The 10,969-nt window shown below is 36.1% G+C and overlaps 1 long non-coding RNA gene across 1 annotated transcript in view; it reads left to right on the plus strand.

The window, feature by feature from the left end:
* The window catches only part of LOC148127356 (uncharacterized), a 66,713-nt gene extending 66,092 nt beyond the window's left edge, over positions 1-621 (plus strand). Inside the window, exons 2-3 of the long non-coding RNA XR_015741507.1 lie at positions 399-477; positions 563-621. This is a non-coding gene — a long non-coding RNA (uncharacterized LOC148127356). The remainder of the gene's footprint in view (positions 1-398; positions 478-562) is intronic.
* Positions 622-10,969: the final 10,348 nt, after the last annotated feature.

Raw genomic sequence — 10,969 nt, forward strand, 5'->3', positions numbered from 1 at the left:
ACAGTTAATTTTGTCTAAAATCATTATAGGTAGTAGTGTGGCTGTGCCCAGTGCACTAGAAAAATCTACTTCATCTATTTACCATTTTCTAATTTTATATAATTTTGAAAAATTTCCTTTGGTTGGGAGGGCTGTAGCCAAACTGCATAGCTATGTATGGTTTTTTTCCCTTTATGCAAAAGTAAATGTGGTCATTAATGTGAATGTAAAAGGCTTTAATCTAGGGCTACATGAGTTCCACCCTTAAGTTTGGGTGGACTCCCAGGTCTCAGCTGCCACCAATTTTTAAGCTTCAACGTGATTTTAGAGGAAAATTATTAAATGTAAGGAAAGTAATATTTTTAAGAAATTTACTTTTCTAAACTTAAATTATAACAAATTTAATTGTTGCCTTACAGGTTAGCCAGTTGCCACTACAATATTATTGGATGTAATTTATATTTGGTATTGAGACTACAGCCTGTTATATTATTGAAGGTGTGATGACCCGGGGCATGGCACAAAGGCAAACAGTCAAATAAGCAAGAATCCCTTTATCTCCAACTTTGCCCCCAATGTCCAGGTTACCTTTGGCTGGAGAAAAACTCATCCAGGAACAGTCTTTAAGGGGAAGAAATTCAGTCTGAAAGCAAAGTATATACAAACTGTAAGTAAAACTCCAAACAAATCATGCTGCAGTAATTAACTTGACAGGGCAGGAGAAGGAATTGCAGACTTGAAAGCACAGCAAAACATACACAGTTAGGAAGATGCCAGGAACATAGATAAGCCTCGACAATACCAGATAATTCACAATTTGCTCCCAACAAGTTGCTGTGCGCAACTTCCCTTTTTAAACACTGTGTTCCCAGCTGCAGCTAATGAAGGAAATCAGGGCCCTTCCCTCCCTTTAAACACTGTTCCTCCTTGCATGCCCTAAGATAAAGAGGGGGTGGGCTGGGTCTTCCTCTGAATTCTCTCTCCCTTGCTCTACCTCTCCCCTGTTCTGCCCAGCCGGACTGCTCCCTTCCCCAGTTTCTTCCACAGCCAATGGAGCCACACTCCCAGTCTCTGTCAGATGCTTGGCTTCCCCCTCCAAATCAAATTCTGACTGGGGCATGACAGAAGGATTATTGTTGTACAATCTAGACAGCTGCAGTCTTCCAGATTCATACCATTCATTTGGATACTGGGAAAATATTTAAAGGTACAGGATATGAAGTTCAAAGTTCAAATGCTTTATTGTCATTGTACATCATGTATACAACGAAACTCATTTAGCCTCTAGCGATGCAGTCCATACAAGAATACAAGACAACATGAATAATATAAAGAATAGTCCTCATACAAATAGTTAGGAAAAACAATCATACATTTCCATACGTTTGTCATATTCTGTGCAACATGTACATTACTCTGGTGTATGATCTTATATCATGGTATATACATATTACACACTATATTGGCATCAGTGAAGTTCATCATATTAATCTGTTTGTGGTGCTATATTGTGTTTGGGAGTCTGACAGCCCATGAGTAGAAGCTGTTTTTAAACCTGTTTGTCCAGCTGGCTATACTTCTGTGCTTTCTGCCTGATGGTAAAAGTAAAAAGAGAAACTGGCCAGGATGTGAATCATCCCTAAGTATCTTCTGCTGAAAAAGCAAGACCTGGGGAGAGATACCAGTGGTGTTAGTGGGCAACCAATGGTTACTTGTCTCAAATTAATCAATCTCTGTAGTGCCTTCCTGTCCATAGCTGTTAAACCAGCATACTGTGCTGTTATACAGTATGTGAGGACACTTTCTATCATGAACCAATAAGGAGTCAAACCAATATTAATTATACCCCAAATTAGCAGATTAGAGCAAAAGGAACTGGAGATAGGCCAACAGTACTGTCCATATTTACTTTAGGCTCTTTATCACAAACATAAACACATATACACATACCATTGCAGTATCTGTAAAACCCTGGGTTGGTTAGGTATTTGCTGTTTAGCTCAAATCTGGGCAGTGTTGAGAAAATATCTCCATTTTCAATCAAATCACCTCATCAAAACATACTTGGGAATAAAAGGAAGTACCACCTACTTTGAAGCAGTAATCCAAAGATATGGCTTTGAAGCACTTCACAGAGTTGATGGGTTTTCTTTGCTCCTGAAGTTATTGCATACCATTGTCTTAACCTTGGTTCTATATATCGAGATGCAGGACTACAAACTGAGTGATGAGATGGATTCTCTGACATGGTCACAAATGCCAATCACTTTAAATCCTTCTTTAAATTAGCAGCCTATGAAAGCTCTTGGGGGAGATAAAGTTAAACAGATTTTGGGCTTCCTTCACTTTTTTTTTTTTAAAAGCTCTCAACATCTTTGCTATGGCCAGCCACAAGTCTTACTCTCCCAGCTAATGCAATATTACACTTATTTGCTGGTCCTGCCAAAACAATTGGGATGGGAGTTTATTCTAAATATGGCCTCAAGGTTGACCTTACTATTTAATTTTGCAGAACTGGAACATTGTTGTTCATTCTCTTGACAATGTGTGAGTGGCTGCCAAATTAACACTTAAAAATACTGGATCAAACTTTTTGTTGCTTTAAAAGTAAAACTGGGGTGGCAAGGCTATGAATGCTATTTTAATATATGTCCTGTCTATTTTTCTGGCAGCAAACCCTACTGCATCACTCTACTTGTGCTAGCTTTGCTAATTAACATGAAGAATTGGCAGCAAATCATAATTGTAGTATAACAGCTCCTACCAACATTGAGAGGAGTCTTTTAAGGAAGGTCTGTGCTTGTGAACCAGCTATGCCAAATGTCCTGTCACTACAGAAATGCTGAAGAATAGAGAGCAGCAAAGCTTCACCATCCCACAAGGTAGAAGCTATTATTCTTTGAGGTTATGCCAAAACTGACATCCCAGACAAGTGAAGGGGGAAGATAAGAAAGAGTTCTTGAAGGGTTGTATTATTATATTGGAGTAAGACAGTTGCTGCATTTGTTTGTCCAACATCTCAATGAGCTCTTTGCTGGACAACTGTTGCTTGCTATCCCTGCCCTAAGCAAAATGCAGAACAGATTTTTTTTCAAAACAAACCATTGTGGTAAAACCTTTAAAGTTCTCCAACTGAAACTTGGCAAGATTGAGCAACTCAGTTATTTTTATTCTCTTTGGCCGAAAATATACAGTAGCTTCAGTAGCTTCAATATAGGCTATATTAAAAAACAAATCAGGTATCAGTTTGAATTGTGTTTCTCTGAATCTTGAATAAAATCACAGCACCTTCAATGTCAAATCTTCAGATCAAATCAGATCATAGTGCTTAAGACAGATCTACTGTTCTAAACTTGTCCCTAACCTAAAAACTGGAATGCAGTGCCCTGCATTATGAATTCCAGCTTTTTAATAGCAACATATTCTACTTATATTCTCTGCTTTTTCTTTTACTTTGTACATTTCTTAGATTGTTTAGGGAGGCAAAGAGATTGATTGGCTGTATAAACCATAACTAAAGAGTAAAACAAAGATGAATGGGAAAATATACTAAACCGTTATTATAATGGACATTGTCATAAAATATTGTGAACAAGTTTTTTTTAAAGCTGTATTTTTTCCATAAAAGTAAAAATGACAAGTATCCCAGGTCCAGAGGCAATACTAAGATATTCTCTACTCTTATTTGATCAGTTCATGATTCCCAACCAAATCTCTCCAGAGTATATTTTTTCCCAGTTTTCAAATGATATCAAACAGGAGAATATAGTAAATTATACACAATGCATAAATATGCTGTGAAGACATAGCTGTCTAAATAAATAATCTCTTATACCAATACTGCAATTATAGCCACAGACTGTAATTAACTCAGACTGTAATTAATTAAAAGGGAGTAGTTCACCATTTAATATGAATCCAGTTGAAATACTGAAGAAAACAAACATTATTTAGGATAAAGCTCCATGTCTAGCTATCTTAGAACAAGTCCCATTGAATTGAACAAAATTTTAGATTTCAGTAGACATAGACTATATAGATTACACTACTAAACTTTTAAGTATAAAGTAAATCATGTAATAGGCTATAATCCTAAATCTTCCCTAAAAGATTAGCCTCTCTAAGCATAGTACAACATATGTTTAAATAGTTATACATTGAGTTACACTATTAAGGTATCTTTTTCCAAAGCTAAAGTATTATGAGTTATCCTCAGATTGTTTCTCATGATAAATCTTGTTCAAGACATATGCTCATTTTTAGAGCATTTTCCATTACTCAGACTTAAAAATATATCAATTTGCTTTTACACATTTTATTGCTTAGAACAAAAATGGTTTCAGTAAGAGCGGCACTCACAAACCACTTGCCTGATATTATCTAGGAACAACTGGAAAAAAAGTTCAACATCCCACTTACCCCAGCTGTCTTTAAGATGGGGAATGTTATTATTTTAATTCATATTATAATACAGTGCTTTGTAAACCTATCCCCCATTGACTTTTCTGTTGGAACAGCTCTGCATGTACAGAGACCCAAGTCAAATACAAAGTTATACGCATCGCTGAAATCAATAGGCAATTATAAGACACTCCTGGATTAAAAAGCATGCAATGTATTCCATGTAGCAATTGAAGTGCAACCACATCAGATAAGACTGTTCATATGAAAATCATGTGGGCAAGCTAGTGGCAAAAATAAATTATAGCCTTCTGGGAATCCAACAATTCTAGGGTATATAACAGGAATGTGTTATTCATCTAGACAGTTGACAGCCAAATGGGAAAATAGAAATGAGATTACATTGTATATGGTGGACATCTATTTTGATAACTAAATTAGGTTCCACACAGTAAACAAGGTGACTGGAACAAAGCACTAAGTAATAGTATTGCTCTCTTTCTCATTATTTAATATACCATATCATAATGGTTTGGCTAATTTGTTCATATTTTGTGTTAATCAACTCTAAATTGATTCTTTCATTGGACAAGGTTTATTGGCTTAGTGTGTTCTATGTTAAAGAGATATTAATCCTATTGAGTCATCCAAACTGAATTTTAAACAATCTCCAGTTATAATTTTATTTGAAATTCTTTTTTCTCCCTTCCAAATAGTAGCTCATGCCTTTTTGACTGTTCCATTTCTAATTTCTATGATAACTCTGTTTATGCACAAAACATTCAAAAAGGGCTGTCACAGAAAGTGGCATCAATACTATATGATCAGACCAAATCTTTCTATTCCACAAGCTCTAAAAAGACACGAGTAAATTGGTTTTACCTGCATCTTAACTAAGCAAGAGTTGCTCCTCAGAATTTTATTTCCATTTTTTTTAAAAAGAAAACAGGTGTTTTTTCATTAACATTCCCCAAAATTTCTAATCCATTCAAACAACACTTTAGGAAAAACTTGAAGCATAAGAAGTGTTCATGAGTTTAATTGTTAAGAATAAGCTTGTTACTTTTTGGAGGCTTTTAAGAAAAGTATCAGCCAGTACCCTGGGAAAAGGAAGGGGAAATCTTTTTTTTTTTTTCATCAAGCAGGTGTAAAGCCACAAAACCAAGAGAGAACTTATGGGAAACAAACAAACAAAAAAATTTGCCGCTTATTTTGCCATGGAACTACTCTAGGCAGTTTACAATAATAAAAAGGAAGAAAAATGAAAAAGTGTGTAAACAGAAGAGAAGTAAAATAATAGAAAAATAAAGTAAATAATGACAAAAGAATACAATGAGAATAAATACTTCAATATACTAACCAAGAATGGATGGGTGGAGACGAGACAGTTGGGGGAGAGGGAGGGGAGTCTGCCATCAGTCTAGCAGCCAGCCACCTATAAATATAAGAAAATCTTATCCTAAGTATAGTTTTGTATCTGTAATTGTCATATGGTTTAATATAATATTTACACAAGGTAGTAAAATAACCTCATTTTTAAAAATATTTTGGGTTCTTCATGGTCCTGATTTCTGGGAGATTGAGTTTATTGTTTTCTGTCTTCTGGGTAAATGGGGTATCTAGGCTCTCCTGGGTCTTTCAGAGACCATGCATGATGGAAATGGAATCTCACCATACTCTCAAATTTGCATGTGACATTTAATCCTTACCTCAGGCATTTGGGTAAAAAGTTGTGAGTATGGAAGACTGCAGTATATGAGTACATGGTGATTTAGAAATCTAATTCGTATAATGTTTTAGCAATTGCATCATATACACCAACCATTTATGGCTGTGAGAATCTAGCTATAAACTAGATAGTAGCAAAAAGTGTTTTCTATAGTTCTTTGCTCCCATTGAATGGTTGGCTGCCTCGTTTCTTCCCAGGTATAACAATTCTATACCCTACAAACATATTGATTTGTGTGTTTGTGTGTACAGTTGTGTGTGCATGCAAGTGTTTATTACACGCAAACACACTTTGCTTCTGAGGTATAGCATGAGTTGTGTGAAGTGCAAAGCTTGCTGTCTGTCAAAAAAGGCTAAGTAATAAAAAAAAAACGCTTACTAGAAAAGATAGGCTTTTTTTTCGGGAGATATGCATCACTTTAGTGAATGCTGAACCTCTTCATTCCCCCTCTCTTCTGAACTGCTTAGAGAATCAACAGTCTGGCTGGTAAACCATCTGTTTGCTGGTGCTGAAGTGCTTGGAAAATTGGTTAGCTGATTGGTTTCCTCTCCTCTATTCCTAAAGGCAGTCCTAATTTAGGCAGCTTTTACAACCTTTCCAGAACCCTCCTTATGCCCATAATTATTACTGTCATGCTCCATTTGCCTCTGCCCACCAATTCCGATGCACAATGCTTAAATTGGACTCTAATGCAGAACAAAATGTAAGCCATCTCTCTCTTGCTCCTAGCATCACCTATCACAATAGATTTCTTCTAAGTTGAATGATTTTCCTCATATTAAGCCTGAATATTGGTAAGGCAAAGAAATTTGTCACAGCAAAATTCGGGGAAAATGTTACTAATAAATATATGTGAGTAGAAAAGCTGAATGTCAAATTGAAGTAGAAAAATAGATCATGATAATGCGGTGCAGAAGAGAGTATCTGATGAAATATTTTATGCAACAAATAAGAGAATGTCTTTGCAAACCTCTAGTGTATCCAGAGATAGGAACATCCATAGGATACTCGTTATTCTGACTTTCTGGAAATGACCTCAAACTGTAAGGGTTTCTTTAAAAACCTGGAACAAACCAGATTTGTTTCAAATACTGTGAGCTAGAAAGTGTCATCCCTGCAGAAAAGAAAATGATAGATTCAGGGGCTCACTGTATGGCGTTTACCAGTTCCAAATAACATTCCAAGTAATGTTTTCCTTCATTTTATTAGATAAAAGGACTCCACTCTTTTGTGGAGGAGCTGAGTCTTTTTTCCTCCTTTATCTGTAAAGAAACCACCACCGGGATTCTCCAAAATGATAATGCAGGGAGTATTTAGGGTAAATATATGTAACCTAAACTTTCCAAAAACAGCCTCCTAAACATGTAAAAGGACGTGTGTGTTTACAATGATTATCTCGAGTATTTTACAGATGTTCACACATATCCATCCAAGATGTTCTGCCTCAAAATCTTGGTATCAGCCTTCTGAATCTTCAAAATCTTGGTATCAGCCTTCCAGAGTCTTCCAAATGGTGTTATAAAATTGTATTTCTTAATAAGTAACTGGAGAAGTAATTATGACCTGAAGGGAAAGTAATCGTGGCAACCATTTTAAATTTTAATTCCATTTAAATCATAGATTTAAATCACAGGGCTGCAGAATTAAAAGGATCATTTAGTCCAGGGATCTCCAATCTTGTCAGCTTTAAGATTTGTGGATTTCAATTCACAGAATTGAAAGCTGGCTGGGGAATTCTGGGAGTCAAAGTCCACAAGTCTTAAAATTGCCAGGTTTGGTGACCCCTGGTCTAGTCTGACCTTCTGCACTTGCAGGAAAACTCATTCAATCATAAAAAAACATAGCCCCGGCCTTTTCTTAAAACCTAGCAGAGGTGGAAAACATACAGACTCCATATTATAAAATCATTTCATATTTAATTTTTTCCTGGTTATTATGTCTCAGAGTATATTCCTAGCATGTCAGTCAAGACCAGGCATGAAACTATGTTCAGCAAAAGTTATACATACCTAATTTAGAGATATTAGAGCATGGATGGACAACTTTGTCCAGCTGTACTACGTCTATGAATTGGCTCTTATTTAATTCAAATTATTGAAATAATCAATTCAGGTTAAACATTTGAACCACATTTATGCTTTAAACTGAATTTGCATTGATTTAGAAACATTATTTAAACCCTTATTTTTTTAAAAAATAATTTTGTTTACAACTTTGCTTTACATAATCTAACACACATCATCTCCAAAGCACAGGAAAAGGTAGGGCCAATGTTTTCAAAGGAAACCCCATTGAAACCCCAAATGTTGTCCCAAATCAGGGTGATGGAAGAGCACAAAATTAGTGCCTCTACAAAGCCTCAAGCATCCATTATACCTGTTATTTCCTAACTCTTCATAAAATAAAATAATAAAAAATGGTGAGTTAAAATTGTCTACTTTATTGATGTCATATTGCCATTGGAAGTCCCCAAACAGAATTTATCTCCTACTATTAAAAAAAGAAAAATCTTACCCTTTCCTTTCCTGAAATGGAGGTTTAAAGGGTAGCCAAGAACATCTGTCTGTCTGTCTGTCTGTCTATCTATCTATCTATCTATCTATCTATCTATCTATCTATCTATCTATCTATCATTTATCAAACTTATTTGCTGCCCATCTAATCCAGTGGTGGGATTCAGCTGGTCACACCAGTTGAGACAAACCAGTTATTAAATTACCCAGACCCCACTATCAAAGATCCTGGATGCTGTACTGCAATGGAGAAATGGGAAATGGAGTAGCCAGCGCGAGGAAAAGAGAAGGCCACTTTCTTCTCCTTGCTCCTCCTCCTCCTCCCCTCTTGTCAGCTCCTCTGTTGCCCATTTCTCCATTGCAGCACAATGCAGCACTCAGGATCCACTTTGATAGTGGGGGGGGGGGGGAATAATTTAACAAGTGGTTCACCCAGGGTCAAGTTGGGCCATGCCTTCCACAATAGCCAACCTGACCCTGAGTAAACTAGTTGTTAAATTATTTGAATCCCTGATCTCACAGTTCAGCTCAGGCAACTCTGAGCAACTTACATCAAGATAAAAAGCATATAACAATTATAAATATAAAATGGATTAAAGTTACAAACAAACAAACAAACTGAAAACAAGAATGTGGATGGGAGAGTTGGGGTACCTTATCTGATAGCAGCAGCTTCTCCTTCAGGGCTACATGCCAGCTAATAAAGCCATACACTCTCAGAAATAGTTTTTAAAAATAGTCAAAGAAAGGAAGACAATTGGAAATCAAAGTTGAGTCCAAGTATTGAAAGGCAATATTTTACAGCAAGTATGGGCAGTCCATCCTTCTGTCCATCCCCTCCCCCCATTTATTTATTTATGCAGTGCATTGATGTAATTTATCTATTGCTTCTATACTCATAGTCTAGGTACTTTACGGATGTTAAAAACTGCAATCCATGAGGCGCTATCTGTTAAGGAACATTAGCTGTGACTGGGCAGAAATAAGCAGCACATGGTAGTTACATCCAAAATGAAATGATTTTTCTCCCTTCAGTAACCTCTTTTTCACTTTTTGTTATTCTCTTTTCTTTAGCTGCCTTCCAGGATGGGGAAAAAATGTCTCCAAACCAGAAATCTGAACTAAACTCTTGAAAGGCTTTTCAAGGGCCAAATGAAATGAGTTCAAAGGCCACATGTTGTTTTTCAGCCACATGCTGACCACCCATGTCTTCCATGGTCAAAGAGTTGAAAGATCAATTCTATCAGCATTTCTACTTGTTGAATGGGAGCCAGTGCCAAACACAGTGTAACTAGAGACGAGAACACATGTTATAGAAGATGCAGCAGTGCTACAGGAAGCAGTTTTCCTCTTCTGATTAAAAACATTTGTTACACATTTGATGTCATATTTTCATTTTAACAGAAGAGCTGCCTTCAACAAGGAACAACAATAGGAGGCTTTATTTGCAGCTAGGAAGAAATTCCCAGTATCAAAATTCTTCCTTTGGCTTATAGTTTTTTTTCCCTAACCCGCCTTCCATAACAATCAGTGCCTTTCTATTCTTATGTTCTATATTTCAAGAGAAAACAGAATTTTCTCTTGTTTATAGTACAATAGCAATAGCAACAGCATTTAGACTTATATGCCACTTCACAATGCTTTATAGCTCTCTCTAAGCAGTTTACAGAATCAACATATTCCCCCCAACAATCTGGCTCCTCATTTTAGGATGGAAGGCTGAGTCAGCATTGAGCCTATGATAAATCTTTATGATTTCTTGTATGTATTATTGTAGTAAGTCGTCATAGGTGTCTGTTCCTAATTACAGCAGTGGCAAAATGACAATATGTGTATCCCAATGGTGCATAGTATACCATACTCTCTATCCTTTCACCCGTGCCTTGTAACATAATATGGAAATAGAGAAAGAAGCAGAGTTTGCACTGCAACATCACAATGCACACTGTTATTCCTTATCTCATTCCTTCACGGTTTTCTATGTACATCAAGGTTCTCAATCTAGGGCACATTCATATATGTTGATGTACAGGTTTGTTTTTTATAAGGAGCTGAACCACTTGCAAGTTTTTGAGAAATGATTTATTTTTTCTTGCTAATTACAATACAGAATGAAAAGTTATACAAATGCTTAAACAGTGAGAAAATACTGTTCAGTAAAATGTGCTTCTTACAATATAAAATGAAAAAAAAAAACCTTTACCTCCTAATGCTCAAGTTTACCCTTTATGAAACTAATGGAATCCTTTTCTTGATTACAATATTGCAAGTAATGCTTCACTGAGTTTTAGTTAAATTGACATACATTTGTCTTAAGACAATTTTAAGTAGTCTGACAAACCTTGAT

This window comes from Pseudonaja textilis, chromosome 2, assembly GCF_049901715.1.
Source record: "Pseudonaja textilis isolate UNSWEBS1 chromosome 2, rPseTex1.2, whole genome shotgun sequence".
NCBI lineage: Eukaryota > Metazoa > Chordata > Lepidosauria > Squamata > Elapidae > Pseudonaja > Pseudonaja textilis.